The following is a 27,179-nucleotide window of genomic DNA, read 5'->3' as shown; positions in this document are numbered from 1 at the left end:
AGGACGAGGATAAATTGAGTGGAAAATGGGAGGCTTTGGTGTCCATGGTTGATCGTGGGTTGCTGAATGTACTTGAGAAGGAAAAGGAAGTGCACTACTTGGGGGTGTGTCTACCTCACTATGTAGTGCACGGTGTTTATATCAGTGGAATAAGGAGTTGGGTTGAACCTGAGGCACAAGCCCGTGGTGTTGTCCCACACTTGAGGACCTAGTTCGTGTACAAGGGGATGTGCCGTGGGTGTGACTTAGGGAGACAGGTCTAATCGTAGGCAAGCGGGAGTCCCCCTAGGTGTGTGTCCTACCCTTGATATGCCCTAAGTATGTGAAGTGGGGGAAGGGGCTAGGGTGGTCCTTAGGTGCAGTACTTGTGATGCTCATAGAGTACAGATGGGTTTGATTTCATTGTGGTGTTTCTTTTCTTTCCACTTGTTTCCTTCTTATCCTTCTCCTTTTTCTTTTCCTTTCTTTTCTTTTTCTTCTCTCTTTTCTTCCTTTTATTTTTTGAATTATAAGGTAACCACATTAAGAAGCATCCCATTGATGAGTGGGGGCTTGGTTGTGTGGTGGCTTGAGGACTTTACTTAGGAATTCCCTACTCTCCAGATATCCCTTTAAGTTGGCTCTTACATTGAGTGGAGTGGATGAAAAAAACGGGTGGTTACACCCAAAGAATTGATTGGCACATATCTTCTAAAAGGTTCATACAAAATGTTGGCAAGAGAGTGGCTTTTATCATGAGGCACACCATTGCACATCTATCTATCCTTGCATCGAGATCAAAAAAGAGGGGTGGCAACCACTCTTCCTCTGCAACAATAAGTTTTTGTCAAGAAACCCAATGTGGGGTTGATCATGGGATGTACAAAATGATTGATACATTATCACAGAGGATTGTAATAGACAAGGAACTCCAAGGCTACAAAGAGAAGGCAAACAATATGCACACTCAACAAATGTTCTCTTCTTGTTTTTCATTGCATAGACTGGTTACATATATAAAGGAAGAGATACCAATCAATGATCCCTCACACTTTCCATGTGTGTCCCCATGTGACACCATACAACCCACACTTTACATGTGTGCCCTATGTGGCACATTTTACTCCACATCTCTCATCCATATTCATGCACCATACAATCTTAAGCACATAAGAGTGCTTTCACATATACACACCCGCAAACATCGAAGCTTGCAATGCCAACACCCCCTCTTGAGTGAGGTGTTTAATTTTACATTGTTACCCATCCAATATAGCACTGCATGACCACAATCACTACTTCTTAACACTCCCCCTCAATGATATATTAGAGTATTATATGACTAGACACATCTAGTCCACCATATGCATGTTTTATGTACGTGTACAATGTTCGTTTGAGCACCACTTGCTCGGGTGAACCTACCCCATCCTTTTTTAACAATCCTAGATGTTCGGGAAAGGTATGAAAAACCTCAAGGTGCAACAATCATGTGCATGCTTTACATCACGCACTCACAAATTCTTTTTGAGATCTCAATCTCGGGCAGAGGACCCTACACACATCCCTATCTTGATTCACCTTTGTCGAGAACACATGCATATACATACATTCATTTTGACCTCTAGGTGGGATCAAGCAGAGTACCCTCATACCATGTATGAAATACGAATTTTCATTTTCAACTCTCAAGCTCGGCTATCATTATCCATTATACAACAAGCATATTTAGAAAGTATGACTTTACTTTTGTTTGGATGTATGAATGGGGCTTTATACATGACAAAAACCCAAAAAATATAAGGTTGCCACATGGCAACTCCATCTCATCGTCATTATTAGCTTCTTCTTCATCCTTCTACTTGGGATAGCGATGCTCCTCTTGCATTGGTGATGGCTCTAGGGTCTCCTCTACTACTTCTCTATCTGCCTCCCCTAGAGCTTCCTAGATTATGGCTGTCAACAATCCTCCAAAGCCTATAGTCAAAGCCTTGGAGGTAGATGTTTTCCTCTCAAATTATGTTATGGTAGCTAGAGACTCCCCTCTTGCCACCCTTGGTGCTATGGCTAATACCTTTGATGATGCCTATTTTGTCTTCCACTAGACATAGGTGTTCAAATTTGCCTTGTCCAAGGCATTGGCTGCAAGGCTCTCTAGCAATGGTACATCTATTCTATTCATAAGAACATTATATCTCTAGCTTGAAAAAAATGGTGTGGACCATTTTAGCGTATAATCAAATGGTGGGGTCCGAAATGTTAGCTAGGTTGATTCCATTATCTGTAGATATCTTTTTTTTATCCATCCCCAACATTCCGTACACATCCCCCTTTGGCCTCTTGTCCAGCTTCTCTACTAATCCCAATGCATTCTCCATAATCTCTGGATTAAGGGCGATTTCCATCCTTCTAGAGGTTTTTCCTTGCTTGATGGTCACCGTGCCACTATTCCTTTGGATATCAAAAGTCATCAAGAATTCTCTACATTTACTATGATTGATGTCTTGTCCCACCTTTTCCAAGTACTTGGCAAGGTCACATTGCTCTATCATCTATGCCACTTCCTCTTCGGCTTTGTCATCACTCCTTCCAGGTTGTGGATGCTGTGATATTTTAATTGATTGAATGCTCTGATCTCCATAACTAATCCATATCTCCTATACTCTTCCTCCAAGAAAGAGAACCTATTGGGCTTATTCTATTGTTCTTCCATTTTGGTTCTTGTCGTCATATAATATCCCTCAATTAGTTTTCTTTAAAGGGTGTACATGGAAAGTAAAATGGCTAGAAATATTAATGTCTGATAATGAGGAATATAATCCACAAAATAAGAATTCTCATACCAATCGATCCACACACTTTACATATTCATTCTTCCCTTTTTAAAATTCAATTTCTATTTTGATTTTTCATTCATTACCCCTCTTTTCCTTGGAAAAGATAAAAATCTTTCCTTGGATTGCAAAATTTAAGGTGTGTAAGTATTTATTGCATCCGTGGTATGCCTCCCTTTCGTAAGAGCCATTCGTAAAACTTGGGTTATAATCTAGAGTCACATAATAGTCCATATCTTGTGGGTAAATGCCTATTTGCATGATATTTGTTAATACATCAATCAAGAGATTGTTGGAGATGAGTTGACTTGCAATGTGGAGCTCTTCATCTATTAGAATCTTATCTAAGTATGGCATAAGCATGATATTGTCTTCTAATGGCCGATCCTAGTTATAGCCAATACTCTAAATTCAGTGGAGGCCACATAGGTCGGGTTGTACTCAGAAGTCTTGATGGCATGTTGTTGCTTCGCATTGGTCATGATTTGGTAGCCCTCTTGATCCCATGAAAGGTGCAAATTATACCACTTGCATAAGAAATTGGACTTAGATTCAAGAAGTTGTTGGAGTTTAGAAAGTTCCTATGGTGGTATGGATATTTTACTTTTCTTATACGATGTGATCAAGCATTGGCTTACAGCTTTTTCTTGTGAAATTTCATTGCCAATCATCTCGTTTGCAATAGTCAAAGTCTTAATAAAAATGAATTCATATTCTTCCCAAGAACACAAAAAGAAATGAACGTCATTTTCTAGGGGTTTGTCAAGTAGACCTGGGTCCAAACGTTCATTAATTTCTAGAATACAATGTGAAAGTTGAATCTAGTCATCAGATGCATGTTGCCAAGTCACCCCTATGTCCATGGCCATGTTGGAAGCCGCTTTAAGAATGGATTATCTCATGATGGTGGTGAGCTAAGGTCTACTAGTGGTTTGGGTTTAGCCTTGGCTTTAGTCGAAGAGGACAAGTTGATGTGTAGGGTGCTTCCACTTGAAGATTCTTGGTGGGTGTGGTAGGATTGATTTGTGAAATTTGAAGTTCAATTGACGCTTTGTCATTAGGTTTTATGGTTGTGATTATCTAAGAGTCATTAGCGGGAGCTAGTTGTGAAACTGTGGTCTATGCGTAGGGACCTACTTGAGAGTTTAAACTATAGCTCTAGGTGTGGTTTCCAAATGTGCCTATAAATGTACTATGGTAGTATACTATGATGTACTACCCCCCTCCTTAGGGTGGGCACTAGGTTTAGCTACGATGGTACTACAGGCTTTGGGACAACTATGGTACCCTTGTTGAAAGTTGTTACTATTCTAACATGATTGGTGGCAAGGTGGATGTGCTATGAGTTGCAATCAACATTACAAAAAAACTTGTATTTTGAATGCAAGTCCCAATAGTGACTCCTTACTAGCACTTTGCTTGTTAAGTAGCATGTAGAAAACAATGGGTAGGCTCTCTATCTCTTGATAGAAACCATTAGTTTGCATTCCCCAAGAGTGGATAGGATTTCCCCCAAAATGGGCTAAGCTTCGTATTGGTTGGTTGCAATTAGGATTGACCCATGGCATTCTAATATTTTTGCATTAAGATATTTGTATCATCGGGTCCCTCATTAATTAGCACATCAAGGTTGTATGCCTTTTGGGAGGTTACAGTGATATGCAGGTAGGCTGGTGCTATTGCTTTCTCATCTACCTCCTCAAGTTCTATGATGGTTGCAACCCTCACATTCATCAATGGTTCTATCATCAGAGGTTCATGAAGTGGACATGATGGAGGGCAATTCTTTCTCATGTGGCTTCCATTGAGGAAACCTATGTCCTCTCCTTCTAGGGTTTCAAGTTGCACATTCCCCATTCTACCAACATTATGAACCTTGCAAGGTTCCAATCCCCTAAACTTCCTTTTCTGCTTGTGTCCCTTGACATATTATAGCAAGACTAATTCTCCTTGACCAAAGTCTCATTGCTTGATGTATTTGTCAAACCAACTCTTACGGCATGCCTTTTCACATATTAAAGCATGGGTTGCAATGAGACGTAGGCATTCTAGCTCTAGTAGCCAATTTGTCCATGCTTCTTGGCCCTCCCATCTCTCTTGGGCTGCTATTCTCAAGCTTGGAACAAAGAATTCCATTGGCGAAATAGCTTGAGTTCCATAGCTCAATCTAAATGGAGTCTATCCTATGGCTATTTTATAGGTTGTCTTATATACCCATAAAGCTGGTATGAGCTTGTTGTCCTAGTCACTATGCAAGGCACAAACCACTTTTGCTAGAACACCCACCAAGATTTTATTTATGGATTTTGCTTGACCATTGGCTTGAGGATAATATGGAGAGGATTTTCTATGGATTATTAAAAATATGGATAACAAGTGAGCGATCACTTCATCGATGGTGTGTGCCTTGGTCACAAACCAACTCTATGGGGCAACCAAACCATGAGATTTCTTGCTCCCAAAGGAACTTGGTCATGGTCCTAGCATCATTCTTGTGAGTTTCTCAAGCTTTGGCCCACTTGGTGAGATAGTTTTTGTGGCAACAATGATATACTTGGCTTGAGAGTATTGAGCTGCAGGGCTAATTGGGCTGATGAAGTCGATTTTCCACTTCTCAAATGGTTGGCATGTGATCATCAAGGTCAACTTCATTTTTTCCTTATGAGCAGGACTTCATCGGTAATGCTTCAGAAGTTTGGCTACATTACAGAATACTGTTGGCCAATGGGGCTGGAGCACCTTGCATGATGTAGTGTCTCCACTTAAGTGCCCTCTAGCTATTCCACCATGCACTTCCTTGAGCACATCATATATTTTGTGTTCACAAATATATATCCTTAAGAGTCCATCCTATCCTGCCCTATACAATTGACCTGCAATCAACTGATAGGGTTGGATCTTTAAGATTAGTCTTTTTAATCTAGCTTTCTCTATGGGTCGTTCCAATAGTCTGTTCTCGAGTATGTGGACCATGCCATCTGTCCAATATGGTGTGAGGTCTACTCTAAAAAATTCTTGTTCACTATACATTTTAAAAAGGTTTGCATTTAATAGGTTATCATTGATTCCCTATCCCAAGGCCATCTCCTATGGGTATACGGGACATATCATCTACCATATAATGTTGTTATGCAATAACAAAGAAGTCAAATTCCAAAAGCAAAAGCAATCACCAAGCAATGCATCTTGTTGTGCAAGGTTTATTTACAAGATAGATCCATAAAGAAGGTGAAGCGTGTCACTAGAAGATAGTATCTGAACTTCTTTACAGTGAACACTATGGCTAGCCATTCCCTCTTCATTGTGGAGTAGTTCATTTCTGTCTCGGTGAGTTGTCTCCTAGTAAAGCTCACTAGATAGTCAAGGTTAATGTTCTCTAGGTTGGCTCAACACTACCCCCACGGTAAATTTTGATGCATCACAATATACACATGAAAGGTAATGGACCACAGTAACCAGCACAAATTTGGGCATCAAATTAGTAATAAGAAGGGGAGATCTTGAAGGCTTGGAAGATTTCGAAGACCACCAAGCTGTCTTTTCACTACATTATTTTCACTCTCCCTAAGGTGAATCCCATCTCAATTTCCAGTAATCATTCAATAGATTTACCAACAAGGAGGGGACTCAAGTTACAATACAAGCATCAAAGAATCATCTTCAAGCTCAGCATCAAGTTCAAGCATACTATCTACATACTATGTTTTCACACTGCCATTGTTTGTGTCTTTTGACACTTTATATTTCAACTCTATTGCAAAAAAGTTTTAGAGTTTCAAGATGATTCTCAATGGAAATTATGAAGACCTTAATGTGGAACTCATTTGTGACAAGTAACATGATTATTGTTACTCATTTATACTTCACTCAAAAAATATATATTCTACTTACAAGAACACATGAAGCTACCTACATCAAAGAGCAATTAATGAATCTATTTGAATATTTTGAAGACATTTTTGTTTCCTCAAAGATAATGATACCTTTGCTTGAGCAGGACATGGACATGAAGACTAATGCAAGCAAGGACAATAAAGAAGAATACCAAGAAAAAGAGGACCATGAAGGAGAGGACCAAAAGATGAAAGCTGTAAGCAAAGCGGAGAAGAAGAAGAACAAGATCAACCATGAGAACCCTAAAGCTATAAGCAAAGTGAAGGACAAGTACAAGATCAAAAAGAGAAAAGTGGACTACATGAAGAAGGATTGGAAGATTCATAATGACATATCTAAAAATGCTAAAAACCATAAGGGCTTGCTGGTCCTTGACCCAAATTTTTACCAGACTTTTTTATTGTATGTACTTGCCATTAGTGCTCTCTTCATAAGATATGTAAACTCCTCATGTAGCCTATGCATAACAGCCTCCACACACTTAGTGAGGCCTTGTAACAACCCCTAAACGTCACAATCATGTTTGTGGTACCCACACTTAGCCTTTTGTGTGACAACCTCTGGATGATTACCATGTTTATAGCATACCCACACTTAGCAAGGCTCCACTCAACAGCCTTTGCACACTTAATCCTTTCCCACTATTGTGATTGAGAAGGGGGTGTTGAGAATCTGGCAATCACACCGCTTGTAAGCCTCTTTGTATGGAGCAGTGGGCAAGGAAATCACTAGCAGCCTAGAAAGAGGTATTGAGTCCCATAAGCACAGTGGTGCAGAATGCTACCTGTGGATCTTCTATAAAGCATTCTACTAAATTTTCACTTTCACAATGAATAATGCAATAGCATGATGCTTTCCTCTTTCAGTTAGTGTCATTTTCATTGTTAGTCTCATTGTGGGAGCTTTCACTCAACCGCCAAGACCCACGGACCGCTTATTGTTTCAAGCATTCCAAGCGAGCTCTAATGGCTACCTCTCACATAGCCGATGTGCCCTCGATCCTAAGAGTGTAGTGAGCTTACCTTGATGCTGATATGAGTTGCATCCTCCCTTCCACACTCCGGTAGCTCCACGATCCTAGATGCTAGCTGAAGCATGCTCAAGCCTCCTCCTTCTCCAAGATCCAATCTCCATAGCCGTGTGCGCAAAAGAAGGAAAGGGAAGAGAAGAGAAGAGAAGATGATGAAGAGCTTTACCCCCTTGATCTCTCACTCCCTCCCTCACTCTCACAAGGGCACACACACAAGCAAGGAGAGGAGAAGAAGAGGAGAAGAGAAGAGCTCTTGTTGGGCACACACCAAAGAATGAGCTTCCATTCACTTTTTGAACTTTATATATACAAACCCTAAAACCCCATGGGCACCCATCCTTTTTTACATGATGGGCATTGTGGCAAGGTCCCTTTTTCTAATTCTCTCTTTTTTCTTTGTGCCCTAGGCCTATATTCGGCCATTCTTTTACAGGTGGCACAGGAGGGAGCCTGGTGCTCTTTTACAAAAGTTTTTTGGAGTTTTGAGGCGCCTTTTATTTAAAACTATGCTTTTGGCCCCAGCTTAGCTTTGGAGCCTGCATACGTGTCCTTGCTCCTTTTCCATCTTCTTTTTGCTTTTTCATTTGTCTTTCCTTCTTTTTGGCTTGGGGTTAACATTACCCCCCTTCGAGACGGGTGCCAGTTCCATGGCACTCTTGCCGACTGTTGGTGGTTGAAGAGGCAGGCGGCAGAGCACTGATGTGGGGGCAAGGCAGCATGTAGACTTGGGTGCTTGTGGAAGCATGGGAGGAAGGTTGGGTGGAGAAGTAACGGATGTTGATGGGGGCCTCTGAAGTTGGTGGGTGGGCATGGTGGTGATGCTTGGAAGAACAGGGGGCGGTGCACCCTGTAAGGAGGGGGATGTTTATCTTAGTGTGCAGTGCGAGTGGCTCAGGGTGACAGGTCTAACCATAGGGGAATGGCCTCCCTAGGTATGTCCTGTCCTTGTTGGGCCCTAAGCGTGCACTGGGGGGCAAAAAAAAGGGCTAGGGGTTAGGAGTGGAGTCGGCTGACTGAAGCCACCAGGCACGCCTAACTTGAGGATCCCTAGGTGCGGTGATTGTGCTTTATGTGGTGCTTAATGGTTGTGGAAGTGAGTTGTTTGGCTTATTCCATGCGTAGGGATGCACAGGTATTCCATGTTTAGAGAGAGTTTTTTTTTTTTGGGCACTACTAGGAGAATGACGGCCAGTACCTAATCTTCCTTGTCTGATGGAGGCGGAGAAGGGGGTTGGATAGATTTACTCAAAAATTGGCAGCTTTGCATGTACGCTTTGAGGTTCATGTGGACGTGGAGAGAGGTGGTAGAAAGGAAGGGGTGGTTGCACCTACTAAACTGGCTATCGCTTATGTCTTCTAGGGGAGCTAGGCAGAAGGAGGGAAGTAGGCTAGCTCTCATCATTAGGCATGCCATAGTTCAGCTATCAATAGCATTGGGGTCAAAAAAGAGGGGGGGCAAGCTACTCTCTTGTGATGTTGGATCTTGCTTGAGTAATAGCTTGAGAAGCCTAAGGTAATTACATGTACTTATAAAGGTGAGATCTGGACAAGAGGAGAAGTCTATGAGAAAGCATGTAATGGAGTCACTGAGGCTTCCTAAATAAAAAAGGAGGGCATGCTCGAAGGAGGTGGTGTTGGAGTTGTAGATGATGGGGAAGTCATGCCGCCCATGGAGGGTGGCAACAAAATCCATGCCTACCCTATGAGGATACATCATGAATGTGGGGTCGTTTCTCTCATAGGGTAGGGTGCTGCAAAACACCATCGAGGAGGCGACCATGTTAATATCGCATACTCGCCTTCTCCAGAAAGGTTGGCAGTTGTAGCCCCTTACAGTGTGTGGTACCTCAAACACCTTGTCTTGCCAAAACTCTGCTTCCTCCGTGCCCCACAGAGTGGGGGTCTTTGCCCTATCTTCCAGCCATTTTTGGCCCAGTCGACTGCCAGCCGCGATCACCTCCTGCATTACCTTAATGGGCAAGATCCTTCTCAGGCTATTAGGCATGAGGAAACTAAAAGTAAAAGGGTCCTTTTCGTTTTCCTGTTGTTCCCAAATTACCAGCTCCGCGTGGAATTGCGTTGGGAGGCCATCAGGGCATGGTGGGAGGGATGCAGATGGCCACACGACTGGTTTGGCTCACAACTGCCTTCTGGTTTCTTCCACTAATTTTCTCCATCGCTCCTTGAGAGTGGTTTGTCTGTCCGAGGGAGAGTCGAGTTGTTGTTGTTCCTAATTGTGTGGCAAGGGGGGTTGTAGGATTATTTCTTTACTGGTTCTTCTTATGACAAATTCAATGTCAGTGTCCTCCCCCTGTCGGTCGTCTAGCTGTGCTCCTTCCTCAAAGCCAAGGGCATCCGCCTCCTGGGGGGTTAGGCCGGCCAATAGCAAGTACTTTCGTTGTTCTTCTAAGCCCAGCCTAACCTCCGCAGGTTGGGGTGGCATATGTAGCCCCGCATGCAGGGCTCTACATGCGATGCTTGGTTTCTTCTGTACCACCTCCAACGACTCCTTTCCCTCCAACCGGGTTGTGTCCAGTAATGTGTTGAGAAAGGCCTGTTGCTGGGCAGTGAAGGCTATCTGGGCGGCGTCTGCTTTGCTTTCTGCCAATATTTTTTCTTTTTCCACCAAAGCGAGGCGTCGTGCTAGCACCTTCACCCGTTTCTCATTCTACTTGGCCCATTCATCGGTCCTTCTATTCATTCCTTCCATGCTCTCCCCCTGCTTTTGTGCTAGGGTTACGAGCTTCTGCTCTTGGGCTCTGAGTTCTTTGCTCATAATCTCGTGTTATTTCCTTCGGAGTGTAGTTGATCGGTCATGGACTTGATCTCTTTTCATTGTTGTTCCTTCTCTTGTCTTGTCTCCTCTTCTTTGGCGTTTAGTTTCTCCATCATCTACTCAATGTTGGCAGTTTTTGCCTCCAATTCCCCATGTTGCATCAGGAGGAGCTTATATTCTCGTTGCATCTGCACAAGTTTTTGATTCTCATCCTCAAGCTTTTGTTTGTAGCTTTCTTCCATGTCTTCTTTTGCTTTCAATTCTTGCTTGAGGTCAAGTATTTGATGTTGTTGCATGGCTATAATACAGGTTTTCTCCAGTTGGAAGGCAGCCACTGACTCTTTCTCTGCCACCAACTCAGCCACCACCATTCTCTTTTTCTCCTTCGCCCTCTCCAATTGGGAGAGTAGCTCGGCACCTATTTGTCATAACTGGCTGGTGGCGTCATTGTTGCGTGGGTGGGGGTGGTTGAGGTGCTTCTGGTCCTGCCTCGATTCTGCATTCGCGGCTGGCCTTTTTTGCACTGTGGCCATGGTTTCTGTGCTCTTCGCTTGGGCCATTTCTTTACTGATGAAGTATTGCATCCAAGCCACAAAGTTTGAAACCTCCATACTAGTGTGGATGCTAGGGGTGAGCATAGCGGGCTCAGTGGAGGGTGCCATGAGGGTGGGGATAGGATGGAGAGGTGCTTTGCCTTTGCCTTCTGGGACTGCGGGTGACGCGGCTTCTGGTGCTTGCACGCTAGAGCTAGGCCCTTCTCCCCACATTTGGCTCCAGGCTTTTGGATCATCCGACCTGTATTGTTGCTCGATGGACTAGCGTGTGGCCTCGGCCAAGTCCTCCTCTTACTTTCTTCTTAATTCCTCTTCTTCCTCTGCAGCTCTTCTTTGCCTTTCTTTTTCATCCTTTATGTATTCTTCCTCCAGTTTCTCCTTTTCTTCATGCTCCTCTCTTTTTCTCTTTTCAGCCTCTTGCTTCGACGCCTTTTTAGCCCACTTGACTTGCTCTGTTGCTTCTTCCTCTTCCTACTTTCTCTTCTTCTCCCTCTCCTGGGCCTCCCTAAGGGATTTTCTTTTTTCTTTTTCCAAATCTTCCTTTTCCTTCTTGCGACATTCATCATATTCCTTTTTCTTCTGAGTTGTCTTCTTCTTGGTTTCCTTGACCTGCTTTTTGCTTGATCGCTCTTCTTGCCCCTGTCCTTCCTGATCGGTCTCAATCCAGTCGTTGGACCTCTCCTGGTACTGCTAAGGGGGTGACCTGTCGGGCGTTTCCCCTTCCCCCTCTTCTGCATCCTGCATCTCTTTCACGGCATCTTGGATGATTGCTGTTAAGATGCTTCCATAGGCAATGAACGAGGCCTTGGACAAGGCCTTTTTTCTTTCTGCGGCCTTAGATGCCGGAGACTCTCCTCCTATGGGCATGCTCCCTAAAGCCAATGCATTAGCCGCCTAGTCGATAGTTTTATGCACATAGCCATTCCAATCGACTTCATGCAGGGTATGAGCTGCCACGTTCTCTAGTACTACCAGCACACTGATTCGGTGCATCAATGCGTTGTAGCGCTGGCTGGAAAAGAGCGCGTGTACCAGTTTTCTGCATCATCAGGGATATCTTGAATGTTAATGCCGTCATTTGTCAGCACGTCCTCCTTTCTCATCCCCAGCATGGCATACACATCTCTCTTTTGCTTCTTTTCTATTTTGGGTTCTAGTCCCAATGCCTTTTCCACCAAGGCGGGGGTTAAGCAAACTACTACTTGCTTGGCGTTTTGTTCCCTTCCCATTGTGACAGTGCCGCATTCGTTGTCGGGGTAGTAAGACCTGAGAACTTCCATACACCTTGTGTGGTCGGGTTCTTGTGCAAATCTTTCCAGGTACCTGGTGAAGTTGCAATTTTCAACGACTCTCCTGGCCACCAATCCTTCTATGTTGTGAATAGTTCGGAATTTTAGTTGGTTTTAAGCGCGGCTCTCCAGAATGATGTTGTATTGTGCTCTCTCCTCTTCCGTTGAATGGAAGCCAATGGGCACGGTCTTGTTGCGACATTTTTTGTTCCTGTCATGAACCCCAATTTCCATTAATTCTTCCAAATTGACAATACAAAAACATCCTAGATAAAAAAGGAAAGATTTATGTGTTTATTGAATGGAAGCCTTAAAATCCTATCCCATGTGAAGCCCCCCTTTTCAGCTTTAACTTTTTGCCTTTTATATTAAAGTTCTCTTGTCATTTTTCTACTTTGCTTGTTGCCTGCATGCTTAGCGTTTCACTTGACTTCCATGAATTTTAATTGATCTCTTGATTCTAATTTGAATTGACCTCTTGATACTCCTTACTCCCCTTTCCCTCCTAGCTTGAGAAGAATCCTTACTAGGATTGAAGGTGTGGGGGGTTGAGGACTTTGGAATGGGTCTTAGGAGTCATCAGTGTAGGAACCAAGTGTAAAAGTCAGGGTTGTACTCTAGCTGAGATGTGCAATCAAGATCAACCAGGCGAGTTCCCACGTGTATTATGTAAGTGAGAACATCTGTTAGGAAGTCATCAGAGGCATTGTGGCTAGCAATGTGTAGCTCCTCCTCAGTCAGTAGGCGATCGAGGTAAGGATGTCCCTTGATGTGCTCCTCCAAGGGGCGATTGCGAAGAGTGGTCAAGACTCTGTACGAGGTTGGCGTGATATAAGTGGGGTCGTACTCTGCTGCTTTGATTGCATGGTGCTACTCCACGTTGGTCATAACTCGCAGCCCTCTACTTCCCATTGCAACCTAAGAGTGTACCAATGCCGTAAAAATGGGGATTCTGTCCTAGCAAGTTGGGATAATTCTGCGATTTCTTGGTCGGTGATGGCAAAAGTGGTTTGCTAGTCATATGATGTTATGAGACGTTGTTTGAGTGCTTGCTCTTTGGAGACCTCGCTATCGAGTAATACAGCCACAGAGTTTGCTCCCTGCGAATTTCGGTTGCGAAAGGTTCAGGCAACAAGCCTAAGTCCAAGCAGTCATAGCTTAGAGCTAGGTCTCTGAAGGTGGCATCGAGCCGTCTAATGCAATCAACCACATCATTCCCTATATCTACGGCTAGATCTAAAGGTGGCATCGAGCCGTCTAATGCAATCAACCACATCATCCCCTATATCTACAGCTAGATCTGAGGCCAGTGTCAAAAATGACTTTCACTCGTAGGAGGGCTTAAAACCTGCCAGTGGTTGGGGTTTGATGGCCCAAGGGCCTTTGACAGCGGATAGTTGTGGTTGTGGGTGTGCCAGAGGTTGCGATTGGGCATCCTGGCTTAGGGCTGGTGGAGCAGCAGCTACTTTGGATGGATTGATGCCTTCAGCATGGATCATTGTCATCAAATGGACTCTAGTGCGTGATGGGTTATGCGATGGTGTCTATTGTTTGGGCCGTTAGGCTTGTTCGAGTCTCTTGGGCATATGTGTAGATGGGCTTGCTGGACATGACCCTAGGGTGGGTTTTAGGGATATACAACTAGGTGTTCCCTCGTAGTAGCCCTGCGTGAGCAGGAGAGCTTTGGGGATCCACCTGTGCCGAATCATGCCCTAATTTCTGTAACTAGGCCTTGGTGTCCTAGTTTTAGCGCCATGGGTCTTATGGGGTCATGTGTGGTGACTCCTAGGAGGCGATTGTGGTTGTTTAGGCCTCCATTGGAAACTATGCTGTTGAGCCTTAGCTTTTTTCGCCACGAGTAGTGGTTCTTGAGTAGTGGTGGGAGGCAACCGGTTACTACCCCTCTCCTTAGATTCAGGTGCTAATAGTTTTACCGGTGGTCGTGTGGATTGTTCCATCGCACCACCCTTACTGAAAGGTGCATCAATACGGATGTTGCCTATGGTGAGGTGAATGCGTTGTGACTCATAATCGACGTGGCAATGAGTTTTCTTCTTGAAGGTTCACCCTAGCAACGTCTCCGTGCCTGCATCCTTGGTGCTTGGTAGCACATAGAAGATCATTGGTACAGTTTCGGTCTCGATAGAAATGGCAGCCCCGCACTTGCCAAGGAGTGCATAGGAGCAGTTTCCATATGGGTTCAACCTGGCATTAGTGAGTTGTAGTAGTGGTTTGCCAAGTTGGGTCCAATGATCGTGATTTAGGACATTGAAGTCCGCTCCCTCATCAATTAAGGCATTGAGGATGCATGTTTGCTTGGTAGTGACCGTGATGTGCAGGTACACAGGTTCTATGACTTCCTCCTTCGCATTGTCAATTTCGGTGATGGTGGCTACACGGACGTTGACTGGTGGTTCCAACATTGGTGGTTCATGCAAAGGATGCGCAGGGGGATAGTATTTCTTGATATGGCTTCCATTGAAGAAGCCAATTCCGTCTGGCTAGAGTTTCGAGCTCGACGTTGCCTGTTCGGCTGATTGCACAGACCCTGAAAGGTCCAAGACCCCGAAACTTCATTTTTTTCTTGTGCCCCTTGACTGAGTATAGGAGCACTAGGTCACCTTGTTTGAAGTCGCATTGCTTGACATGTTTGTCAAACCAGATCTTGTGTCGTGCCTTCTCGCATATGAGTGCGTGAGTGGCTAGAAGGTAGGTCTCAGAGAGGCGTTCGAGTTCTACTAGTCATTGCGTCCAAGCTTCCTTTTCTTCCCATTGCTCCTGAAGCGCAATTCATAGGCTAGGCACGAAGAATTCTACGGGGAGAATTTCTTCGATTCCATAGGTGAGCCTAAAGGGGGCCTATTCGACGGCTATTTTGTAATCTGTGCAGTATGCCCACGAGGCCACCATTAGCTTGTTATCCTAGTCACTGCGTGAGGCCGAGATTACCTTGGTTAGGACATTGACAAGATTCTTATTTGTGGATTCTGCCTGGCCGTTTGCTTGAGGGTAGTATGGGGAGGATTTTTGATGGATAATTAGAAAGGTGAATAGGAGATGAGTTATCACTTCATTGATGAAGTGTGTCCCCTGGTCATTGACTAGTTCGATGGGGCATCCAAATCGTGAGATCACCTGCTCCCATAAGAACTTAGCAGTCGTTCGAGCATCATTCTTTCAAGTCGCTCTCGCTTCTGCCCACTTTCTTAGGTAGTCTGTGGCCACAATGATGTATTTGGCCTGAGAATACTATGTAGCAAGGCTGATGGGTCCTATGAAGTCGATTCCCCATTTTTTGAAGGGTTTTCGTGCAATGACTGGGGTCAACTCCATTTGATCCTTGCAAATCAGGACCTTTGTCCGCTGACATTCGTCACGATGCTTAACAAATTGCGTAGCATCATGGAACAGCGTCAACCACCATAGTTGAGATTGTTGAGATGACAAGCTCAACACATGCGGACATTGATGATGGACCACCTGGTTAGATGGGTTCACACGTCTACACTTAGCACGTCGGTGGTCATTATGACTCTCACATGGCCACTAACTCATTACTTATTATATTTAGGTTGTTACACCTATTTACAGCTGGCATAGTTATTGCTCCAGTCCACTAGTGTAGTCGATTATGCATTGTTTGACTTAGTAGGTCACTTTTCTTTATGTTGTATCTTATCTATACTTTGTGTACATTGTAAAGTGTGTGGAAGAAGAAGAAGAAACCATCAAGAAAACGTTTTGGCCTTCATCTCTCTTCTTGTCTCTTGAGTGAGCTTCTCCGTGCATTTTGTGTGTGTTCGGCGCAGCATCTTGAGCAAGTCCCCCCACCATGCGATTCTTGACATGGTATCAGAGCCACACCACTGAGAGAGGATGATTTCAAAGGCTGAAGTGAAGGAGAAGAAGCAAGGTTCGAGCAAGCAAGCCACGTGTAAGAAGCTCTCCCATTCTTCTACTCTTTTTCTTGGACAGTACCTGTGGAGGCACCAGAAGCACGGCAGAGCAAAAAATCTCAGATTACAATGAGATTTGTGTCAAGATTGTGGGAGAGAAGGAAGGAGTCTCACTTGTAGCTTTCTTGCTTGCACAATGGGGGAATACACACAAAGGTGGAGGCTGAAAACAATTTTCCTCTTCTTAGTTGTGTAAGCCAAAAGAACTCTAGTACAAAGAAATAGAAGAACCCTATATATGGGTCTCAAACCAAACTCAACTAACTAAGGTGGCATACTAACTAAGCCACGAACTAGAGTAGATAAGGATAGCTGTCATCTAGCTATTATTCATGGGCGGTGTACCAACTGTATCTACAGCTAACAAGTCGGTGACATAAATGCACAACAGTCACCCTAGCATATCATGAGTAGAGCTCAATATCTCAACACTCCCCCTCGAGCTCAATCCCAATTCCTGCACACCAAGCAGGTCTCTGAACTTGCGCAGCTCCTCTGCACCCAATGCCTTTGTAAATATGTCAGCTACCTGATCCTTTGTGCTGACATAAACTAGATCAATAAGACCTAGTAAAACCCTCTCCCGCACATAGTGATAATGCACCTCAATGTGCTTTGTTCTAGCATGATAGACTGGGTTATTTTCCAAGTGTATACTGCTCATGTTGTCACAATAAATGACAACTGGCCCATCTGTAGGCTGATGCATATCATAAAGTAGCTTATGCAACCAAGCTACCTCACATGCAGCCATTGTTGTGCCCCTGTACTCAGCCTCTGTGCTCAACAAGGCAACTGTAGGCTGTTTCTTGATGCTCCAAGTGACTGCAGCACTCCCAAAAGAGAACACATATCCACTGGTAGATCATCTATCAGAAATACTACCAGTCCAATCAGCATTAGTGTATCCATGTAGTTGTATCGGAACCCCAGTGTCATAAAGTAGTCCATACTGCAATGTGGACTTCACATACCTAAGTATGCATCTAGCCGCATCCAAATGCGGTTTCCTTGAAGCCTGCATAAACTGACTTACCAATCCAACAGCATAAACTGACTTACCAATCCAATAGCATAGCTCAAATCTGGCTTGGTAATAGTCATATAAATCAAACTTCCTACTATGTGTCTGTACATAGTAGGGTCTTCCAGAAGCTCACCTGCATCTGCGCTCAGCTTCACATTTTGCTCCAAAGGAACTAAAATAGATTTACAGCTTGTCATCCCATATTTGGATAGCATATCCAATCCATACTGCCTCTGCAAGAGCCATATCCCACTTGGTGATCTAATCACCTCAATGCCCAAGAAATAACGCAGCTCTCCCAAATCCTTCATCTCAAACTTCTGCTTCAATAGCATTTTCACATGAAGGATATCTTCATGATTGTCACCTGTCATAATCAAATCATCAACATAAATGACAAGTAGCATAATACATTTCTCTGTTTTTCTCACATAAAGTGAGAAATCTGCCTTGGAAATCTGAAAGCCAATAGTGACAAGATACTGTCCTATCTTGTCAGACCATGCTCTAGGTGCTTGCTTCAAGCCATACAAGGCTTTCTTCAACCTGCAAACAAACTCAGGATGAACATCATGCACATAACCTGGTGGCTGCTCCATATATACCTCTTCTTGCAAATCACCATGCAAGAAGGCATTCTTTACATCCATCTGATGTAAAGACCATCCCTTTGATGCAGCCATAGCAATGACTGCTCTTACGGTTGCCATCCTTGCAACCGGACTGAATGTTTCTTCATAATCAATGCCATATGTTTGTGCATACCCTTTGACTACTAATCTTGCCTTGTATCTGTTCACAGAGCCATCTGCATTGTGCTTCACCTTATAAACCCACTTACAACCGATTGCATTCTTATCTTTAGGCAAAGGTACCAATTCCCATGTAGCATTTGCTTCCAAGGCATCCATTTCTTCATCCATGGCTTTCTCCCATTTTTCTTTTCCCATGGCTTGCTCAAAAGAAGTGGGTTCTGGTTCCTGTATCACTTTGACCATATAGGCATAGTGAATGGCTGTAAATCCATCATATTTTAGCCTGTCCATAGGATACCTAGCTCTGGTAGACCTGTGCAAAGTAGGTTCACTCCCAGGTGCTCTCGAAACATCCCTAGTCTTCCTTACTCTAGGTGTAACAATAGAAGGAATACCCAACTCATTATCAATGCTCTATTTTGAGCCACTGGATTCACCATCCACATAAGAGTGACCTGCACTCACATCAAACATGGGCTGATCTACCTTCTCTTTTCCTTTTCGTGAAACCTGCATACCACTATTTGCATTGTTTTGAGGAGATTCTCCTAATCTCAATCTGCCTGTCCATGGCAAAGAATATGAACCACTACTAGAGGACAATCCAGGTCCACTAATATTTTGTGACTGCTGCTGTGAATTCTGTGCAACATTACCATTTTGTGCATCTACATCATCAATCACATTTACTAGTTTATACCAGCTACTCATCTCATCAAAAACAATATATTTGCTCATTGTAAACTTACGAGTACAAGGGTTATAGCATCTATACCCTTTCTGTTGCAGAGAGTAACCAAAAAAGCATCTGGCACATGAACATAGGCAATGCAACCAAAAAATCTTCAAATGACAAAATATATGGTTTCCTACCAGTATACCTCTCCTATGGAGACATCCCATGTATTGCTGCAGTGGGAGTCCTGTTCATTATGTAGACTGCTATAGCAACTGCTTCAGCCCAGTAAAAATTTGGCAAGTCTTTTTCATTGAGCATGGCACGAGATACCTCTCCAATATGCCTGTTTTTCCTTTCTGCAATTCCATTTTGTTGTGGGGTATGACTGCATGAATATTGCTGCTTTATGCCATGCTCCTGTAGGAACCTTGCAAACTCATTTGAGAGGTACTCTCCCCCTCCATCTGACCTTAGGCATTTTATTTGCAGGCCTGTTTCTTTTTCAACCAAAGCTTTAAGAGTTTTGAAATGCCCAAAAACTTCACTTTTCTTTTTCATAAAATACACCCAAACTTTTCTGCTATAGTCATCAATAAAAGTGACAAAATAATGACAGCCTCCAAGAGATGCAGCTTTAGTAGTCCACACATCAGAGTGGATTAATTCCAATGGCTTCTTACTCTCTTGAACATGTCTAGGAAATGGTTTCCTTGCCTGTTTTCCAAATTGACAGGCTTCACATACCTTATGCATTTCTGCAACCTTGAATTTAGGCAATCCTTCAACAATATTTTGGGTGTGCATTGATTTAAGTCGCTGTGCATTAACATGACCAATGCGTTTATGCCAGATATCAATATCTACAACTACACCGGTCCCATGTGCAAACATTGATGCACTCAATTCAGGCATGTCTACATCCAATGTAAACATTCTGCCCTTCTTCTTTCCTTTTGCTATCAAGCGACCTTTATTTTTCATATCCTCAACAAAGCATCCATGAGGATTAAATCTGACCTGCAAGCCCTGCTCAACCATTTGACCAACAAAAACCAGATTCTTAGTGATATTCGGGACATGAAATACATCGGACATGTATTTCTTTTTCCCGTCCTGCATAGACAATGAAATTTTTCCAATCTACACAATAGGATGTGCAGTATCATCACCGGTCTCCACAAATCCTGGTTTTTCCATTTTCCTTGCATCCTCCATCCATTCTGCATGACCTGTCATGTGGTTTGATGAACCTGAGTCAACATACCATACATCGTTGCTTTCTTCTGCACTTGTCACAGAATTGTTCATGTGCTACACCATAAACAAATGCTCATTTCTGTCATCACCCTGTCTACTAGAAGTTGCATAATTCCCTTGTTGCAATTTTCCATTCATGATGTCATTCTGCTTTTTATAGCAGTCTTTAACCATATGACCCATTTTACCACAGTAGTAGCATTCAACATTACTGTTTGCATTTTGACCTCTTTGCCATCCACCACGACCTCTTTGGCTGCCCCTGCCTCTAGAGTTACCACGTCCTCCTCCATAGGACTGGTTTTCTTGAGTTTGCTGCATATTCTGATTTCTACCACGGCCTCTAGATCGGCATCCTCTACCTCTGCCTCTACCTCTTCCAGCATTTGAGGAGAAGACAGCTTCTTTTGAAGTTCCTCCTGAAGAAGATGCACCACCATTTCTCTGCTCCTCAGAAATTAGAAGAGCAATCAACTCCTCAAAATCAGAAAATCTTTCACGGATAGAAATGGATGTTCGAAACTGTGCATAATCCTTTCCTAGACCATTCAAGGTCACAGAAACTAAATCATCATCTTCCACTGGCGACCCAATGGAAGCAAGTGCATCTGCAATCTTCTTCACCTTCATATGGTAGTCATTGATGCTCATATTTTCTCTTTGTACATTGTGCAACTCTTGCTTGAGTTGCATTTTCCTGGTTTGCGTATTTGTGCTATACATTTTTGACAAACTATCCCATGCCTCCTTTGGCGTACTTGCATCTTGAATATGCACAATCATAGAGTCTGAAATGTTGATAGACAGCCAGTACATAACTTTCTTGGCTCTCTCATGCCATGCTTTAAATGCCTGCATTTGCTGTTGATTGGGAACATCAGGAAGAACTAGTTCTTCTTCATTTCCTGCAACGAATTCCCAATATCCTTTTCCCATAAGGAAATTCGTCATTCTAAACTTCCATGCTTGGAAGTTTTTCTTGTCAATCTTTTTAGTGACAATCCTGTGAAAGAGAATCAGACGCCATTACAGAACATTGCAAAAAATTATGTCACTGCAAAAAACACAGCTTCAGCCTCACAAGGGCAAATCTGCAAAACTGATGAAAGTGGTATTTGACCACACAGTCACTTCCTAGTGACGATTTTGCATCAACAAGCAACAAGGATGATTCTGTAACTCCCAATGTCTCTGCGCACAGGCATACGATGCAATTTCTACAATAACTTTTCACCGACATGTAGAACAGTGGTCACACAGCATGAAACTGGGCCTTTTCCTGAGTGCATGCAGAAAACTTCCGCCTCCAAAACAGGCCCTAAAACGTTCTCAAATAAAAAAAACAGAGCAACCAAGGGCTATACCCCTTGCCCGTAGCATATATTGTCCTCTTGCTTCACCGTGAAGGGCGTCTCAATCTGAGACAATGCACTCTTGCACTTTCCGGCTGTGCTACCTGCAGAGACTTGCTCCCAAAACAGAAAAATGATAGCAACATTGGTCATCTTACCAGAACACCGCGAACTTGGTTTGCTTTCTTGAGCTCCTTACCACGAACAAGGCTCTGATACCATGTCAAGATTGTGGGAGAGAAGGAAGGAGTCTCACTTGTAGCTTTCTTGCTTGCACAATGGGGGAATACGCACAAAGATGGAGGCTGAAAACAATTTTCCTCTTCTTAGTTGTGTAAGCCAAAAGAACTCTAGTACAAAGAAATAGAAGAACCCTATATATGGGTCTCAAACCAAACTCAACTAACTAAGGTGGCATACTAACTAAGCCACGAACTAGAGTAGATAAGGATAGCTATCATCTAGCTATTATTCATGGGCGGTGTACAAACCGCATCTACAGTTAACAAGTCGGTGACATAAATGCACAACGGTCACCCTGGCATATCATGAGTAGAGCTCGATATCTCAACAATTTGGTGTGCTCAAAGAGCGCCATGTATTCTACAGATGGGCCCTTTAGGGCTTCCCCGCTGCTATTTTGGCCATCCGAGGTCATTTCAGGCCCCGTTTTAGAGCCACAAGGTTGCGGACAACAATTTCAGGATACACTGTGATTTCAGATGTATTGATCGAAAGTGGGTGTGCAGGTTACAGATTGCAAATCTGTAATTTTGGACGTATTTACATGAAGCAAACATAAGGTTTATCTGCAAACAAGTTGCAGATTACATGTGCTATTGAGCAATCAGTGAAAAAGGTTGCTCGGTGTATTGTTGTGTACGTGTTGTGAAAGATTGCAGAAGATTTGCTTACTGTTTGGTATCAGTTTGTGATAATGGCAGAGAATAGTGGAAACCCCATCATTGAGAAGCTCGACAAGAACAACTACCCTTCATGGAAGTTCCGTGTCACACGAACTTCCTTATTGGAAAAGGCCTCTACGAGTTTGTTTCAAGTGAAGAAAAGGAGCCAGAGGTGAGTGATCCTCCAACTGCAAAAGAGACAAAGGCATAGAAGGAATGGAATGCAAAAGACAAAAAGGTCATGTATTGGCTGTCTGTAGTAATTAACAATAATACACTGGGACATATTAGAAATGCAAAGAATTTATATGCAGCTTGGACCATACTTGAAAGTATGTTTTTCGTAAATACAAAGGCACGAAAGATTCAACTCAAGCAAGAGTTGAATACATTGAAGAAAGGGAAGATGTCTATCAATGAGTATGCACTGAAGGTAAGGAGCATTGCAGATGCCTTGCCAATGATTGATGCAATGCCCGATGATGATGATTTGGTGTCGTCTACCTTGAGTGGACTTAACAATGAAAAGGCTTGGAAGTCTTTTGTAACTTCCATATATGTCAGAAAGCCATTTCCAGATTTCGATGAGTTGGTCTCCCTTATGATCACTAAAGAGATCAACATGCAGAGTGAGACATCTGAAAAAAGTGGTGAACAGGTCCAAGCTTTCTACTCCAATTCAGGAAGGGGACGTGGCATGTTCTCTTCAAGAGGCCGTGGTACAGGACGTGGTAGTGACAACCTGCAAAACAGATTGAATCAGCAATTTGGCGATATGCAGGTTTTAGGAACTCATGGTAACTTTAGAGGAAATGGGAGCTTTAGAGGAAGAGGTGGATGGTAGAACAGAGGTTCTAACAGCTCTAGTATTGTGTGTCACTACTATGGCAGAACAGGTCATATTGCAACCCAATGTTATGCTAAGAAAGATGATATTCGCAGTGGTAAGTTGCAGCAAGGAAACTATACATCGTCTTCACAACAGAATGAAGACAAAAATGAACGTCTATTTGTTATGCAGCATATGCTGAATGCTGTTACATGAAAGGGAACACATGATGATGTTTGGTATGTTGATTCAGGTGCATCCAATCATATGACCAGCCATGTAGAATGGTTTGGAGAGATGCAGGATTTGCAAAATACAGGTTATGTGCAGACGGGTGATGATTCGTGCCACCCAATTTCACATATTGGAGAAGTTCCCTTATCCTTGCATGATGGTAAGACAAAGAGTCTTTCAGATGTATTACATGTGCCATCTATTACAAAGAACTTGGTGTCAGTCGGTCAGATGGTAGAGCAAGGGCTGCAAGTCAGATTTAATGCAAAGGGCTACTTTGTAGAAGACTTCAATGACAAGTACAAGTTGGTTGCAAAGGGAAGTAGAGTTGGATATATGTTTACTCTGGATGCTAGAATTCCTACTATGAATGTTGCTATGTATGCTAAAGGAAAAGGTGTTGTTGCAGATATTGAAATTTGGCACAAACGCATTGGATATGCAAATGTACAAAGGCTGAAATTAATGCAGTCCAAATGGTTGGTTACAGGTTTGCCTACATTTAGAGTTGCAGAATTTCATAAGGTATGCGAAGCATGTCAGTTTGGTAAGCAAGCAAGACAACCCTTTTCACATGACAGAGATGTAAGCAGAAATATCATTGATGTTGTGCATACAGATATTTGGGAGCCTACACAAAATGTGTCTCTTGGAGGCAATTCATACTTTATTACATTGATTGATGATTGTTCTAGAAAGCTGTGGGTATATTTTATGAAGGAAAAGAGTGAAGCGTTTGAGCACTTTAGAACTTTCAAGGCTACAGTTGAAAGAGAAACAAGCTTGAAAGTAAAGTGCTTGAGATCAAATGGAGGGGGAGAGTACCTCTCGAATGAGTTCAGTGATTTTCTGAGGTCTCATGGGATAAAGAGATAGTTTACATGTAGGTATACCCCACAGCAAAATGGGGTTGCAGAAAGGAAAAATATGCATATTGCAGAAGTTGCACGCACCTTGATTGCTGAAAAGAATATGCCTAAGAATTTTTGGTTTGAGACTGTTCATACTACTGTTTATATTATGAACAGAACTCCCATAGCTGCAGTTCATGGGATGACTCCTGAAGAATGCTTTACTGGCAAGAAGCCTGATGTATCGCACTTAAAAGTATTTGGTTGTGTTGCATATGTTCATGTGCCAGATGAGCTATGGAAGAATCTTGATCCAAAGGCAGAAAAATGTGTCTTTATTAGATACTCTTTAGAGCAGAAATGCTATCGCTGTTACAACCCTGTCACATGTAAGTTCAGAGTAAGCAGGGATGTCATCTTTGATTAAATGAGCAGCTGGTATGCATCTAGTGGTGATGCATTGGATGATGATGATGATCATGACAGTCATGTGCAGGCTGAAAAGCAAGAATCGCGAACTCTTAGTGGACGAGAGACATCATCTGGTAGTCCATGGTTTGCGAGACTAAGGAGTAGGTCTACATCTTCAAGTGCATCTAGTAGCACTATAGGTAAAAACAAAGGAAAGAATAAAGTGTCAGATGGCATTGATGCAGATCTTGATGGAGACTCCAGTGGCTCAGAGAGCTTGGATGATAAGCTTGGTATTCCTTCTGTCAGGACACTAGGTGTACAGAGAGCTCATAATAATGTAAAGGCTCCATTGAGTGATCCGGTGGTATGCAGATCTAGCAGGGTCAGATACCCTGTTAAAAGATTTGGTTTTGAAGGTTATGTAGCTCACCATTACGCTTATATGGTGAAACTAGTTGAGGATGTTGAGACCACTTTTTTTGAGGATGATGTTGGTCATACTCATTGGGATGTAGCAATGGATGAGGAGATGGTTGCATTAGAGGCCAATAAGACTTGGGATCTAGTATCATTGCCGAAGGGTAATAAAGCTATTGGATGTAAGTGGGTTTATAAGATTAAGCACAATGCAGATGGTTCTATTAGTAGGTACAAAGCTAGGCTGGTTGCAAAAGGCTATGCCCAGACATATGGCATAGATTATGAAGAAACCTTTAGTCCAGTTGCCAGGATGGCAATTGTCAGATGTGTGATTACTGCAGCCAAAGGTTGGAGGTTGCAGCAAATGGATGTGAAGAATGCCTTCTTGCATGGTGATTTTTAGGAAGAAGTGTATATGGATCAGCTAGCAGGTTATGAAGATTTAGAGCATCCCACGTATGTGTGCAGGTTGAAGAAGGCGCTCTATGGGCTCAAGCAAGCACCTAGAGCATGGTCTCACAAGATCAAAGAGTATCTTGTCAATATTCGCTTTTATGTTTCTAATGCTGATCACTCACTTTATGTGAGAAAGGGAGATGGAGGTTTGGTCATCATAGTCAACTATGTGGATGACTTGATTATTACAAGTGATAGTGATAGTGGGATTACTAAAGTCAAGGACTTTTTGAAGAAAAAGTTTGGGATGAAGGATTTAGGTGAGCTAAACTACTTCCTTGGCATCAAGGTGATCAGATGTGATGATGGTATATGGCTGTCCTAAAGATAGTATGGCTTGGATATGTTGTCCAAGTATGGTATGATAGCATGCAAACCACTTTCAGTCCTATTGGAGCAGAATGTAGAGTTGAGTGCTGATGTTGGGGATGAGATAAAAGACCCTACTATGTTTAGGAGGATAGTGGGGAGTTTGATCTACATGACCATTACAAGGCCAGACTTGAGCTACGTTGTTGGTCTTGTGAGTCAGTTTATGCAAGTACCTAGAAAGCCACATTTGGATGCAATCAAATGCATATTGAGATATGTGAAGTCCACATTACATTATGGACTTTTCTATGAGGTAGGTATAGATGTATAGATGTTTGGATACACAGATGCAGATTGGGCTGGTAGTATGTCTGATAGAAGATCTACCAGTGGATACATGTTCTCTCTTGGTAGTGCAGCAGTTACTTGGAGCAGCAAAAAGTAATCTACAATTGCTTTCGAGTATAGAGACTGAGTATAGAGGTGTTGCTGTTGCAGCATGTGAGGTAGTATGGCTGCAAAAGTTATTGGTTGACTTAGATGTGCAGGTAGAAGGTCGAGTTGTCATTTATTGTGATAACATGAGTAGTATATAGTTGGCTAGGAACCCTGTGTTCCATGCCAGGACAAAACATATTGAGGTACACTACCACTTTGTGAGAGAGAAGGTACTAGCAGGTGAGATTGACTTGGTGTATGTCAGCACACAGGATCAGATAGCTGACATCTTCACGAAGGCATTGGGTATAGAGAAACTTCAAAAGTTTCGAAGCTTACTTGGAGTTGCAGAGATGCAGTTGAGCTTGAGGGGGAGTGTTGAGATGACAAGCTCAACACATGCGGACATTGATGATGGACCGCCTGGTTAGATGGATCCACACATCTACACTTATCACTTCTATGGTCATTATGACTCTCACATGGCCACTAACTCATTACTTATTATATTCAGGTTGTTACACCTATTTACAACTGGCATACTTATAGCGCCAGTCGACTAGTGTAGTCGGTTATACATTGTTTGACTTAGTAGGCCACTTTCCTTTATGTTGTATCTTATCTATACTTTGTGTACATTGTAAAGTGTGTGGAAGAAGAAGAAGAAACTAGAAAGAAAAAGTTTTGGCCTCCATCTCTCTTCTTGTCTCTTGAGTGAGCTTCTCCTTGTGCATTCTGTGTGTGTTTGGCACAGTATCTTGAGCAAGTCCCCCACCACACGATTCTTGACAAAGATTGCAACACCTTGCGGACTGTTGTGTCTCTGTAAAAGTGTCCTCCCTCAATCCCACTGTGTGCCTCTGCGAGCACGTCATGCATCTCATGCTCACACATGCATCTGCACATCAATCCATCTTGCCCTAAGTGATACAGCTGGC

The sequence above is a fragment of the Lygodium microphyllum genome, chromosome 9, assembly GCF_053477565.2.
Source record: "Lygodium microphyllum isolate KBCC chromosome 9, Lygodium_microphyllum_v1.1.10, whole genome shotgun sequence".
Lineage (NCBI taxonomy): Eukaryota > Viridiplantae > Streptophyta > Polypodiopsida > Schizaeales > Lygodiaceae > Lygodium > Lygodium microphyllum.
This window is presented reverse-complemented; position numbering follows the sequence as displayed.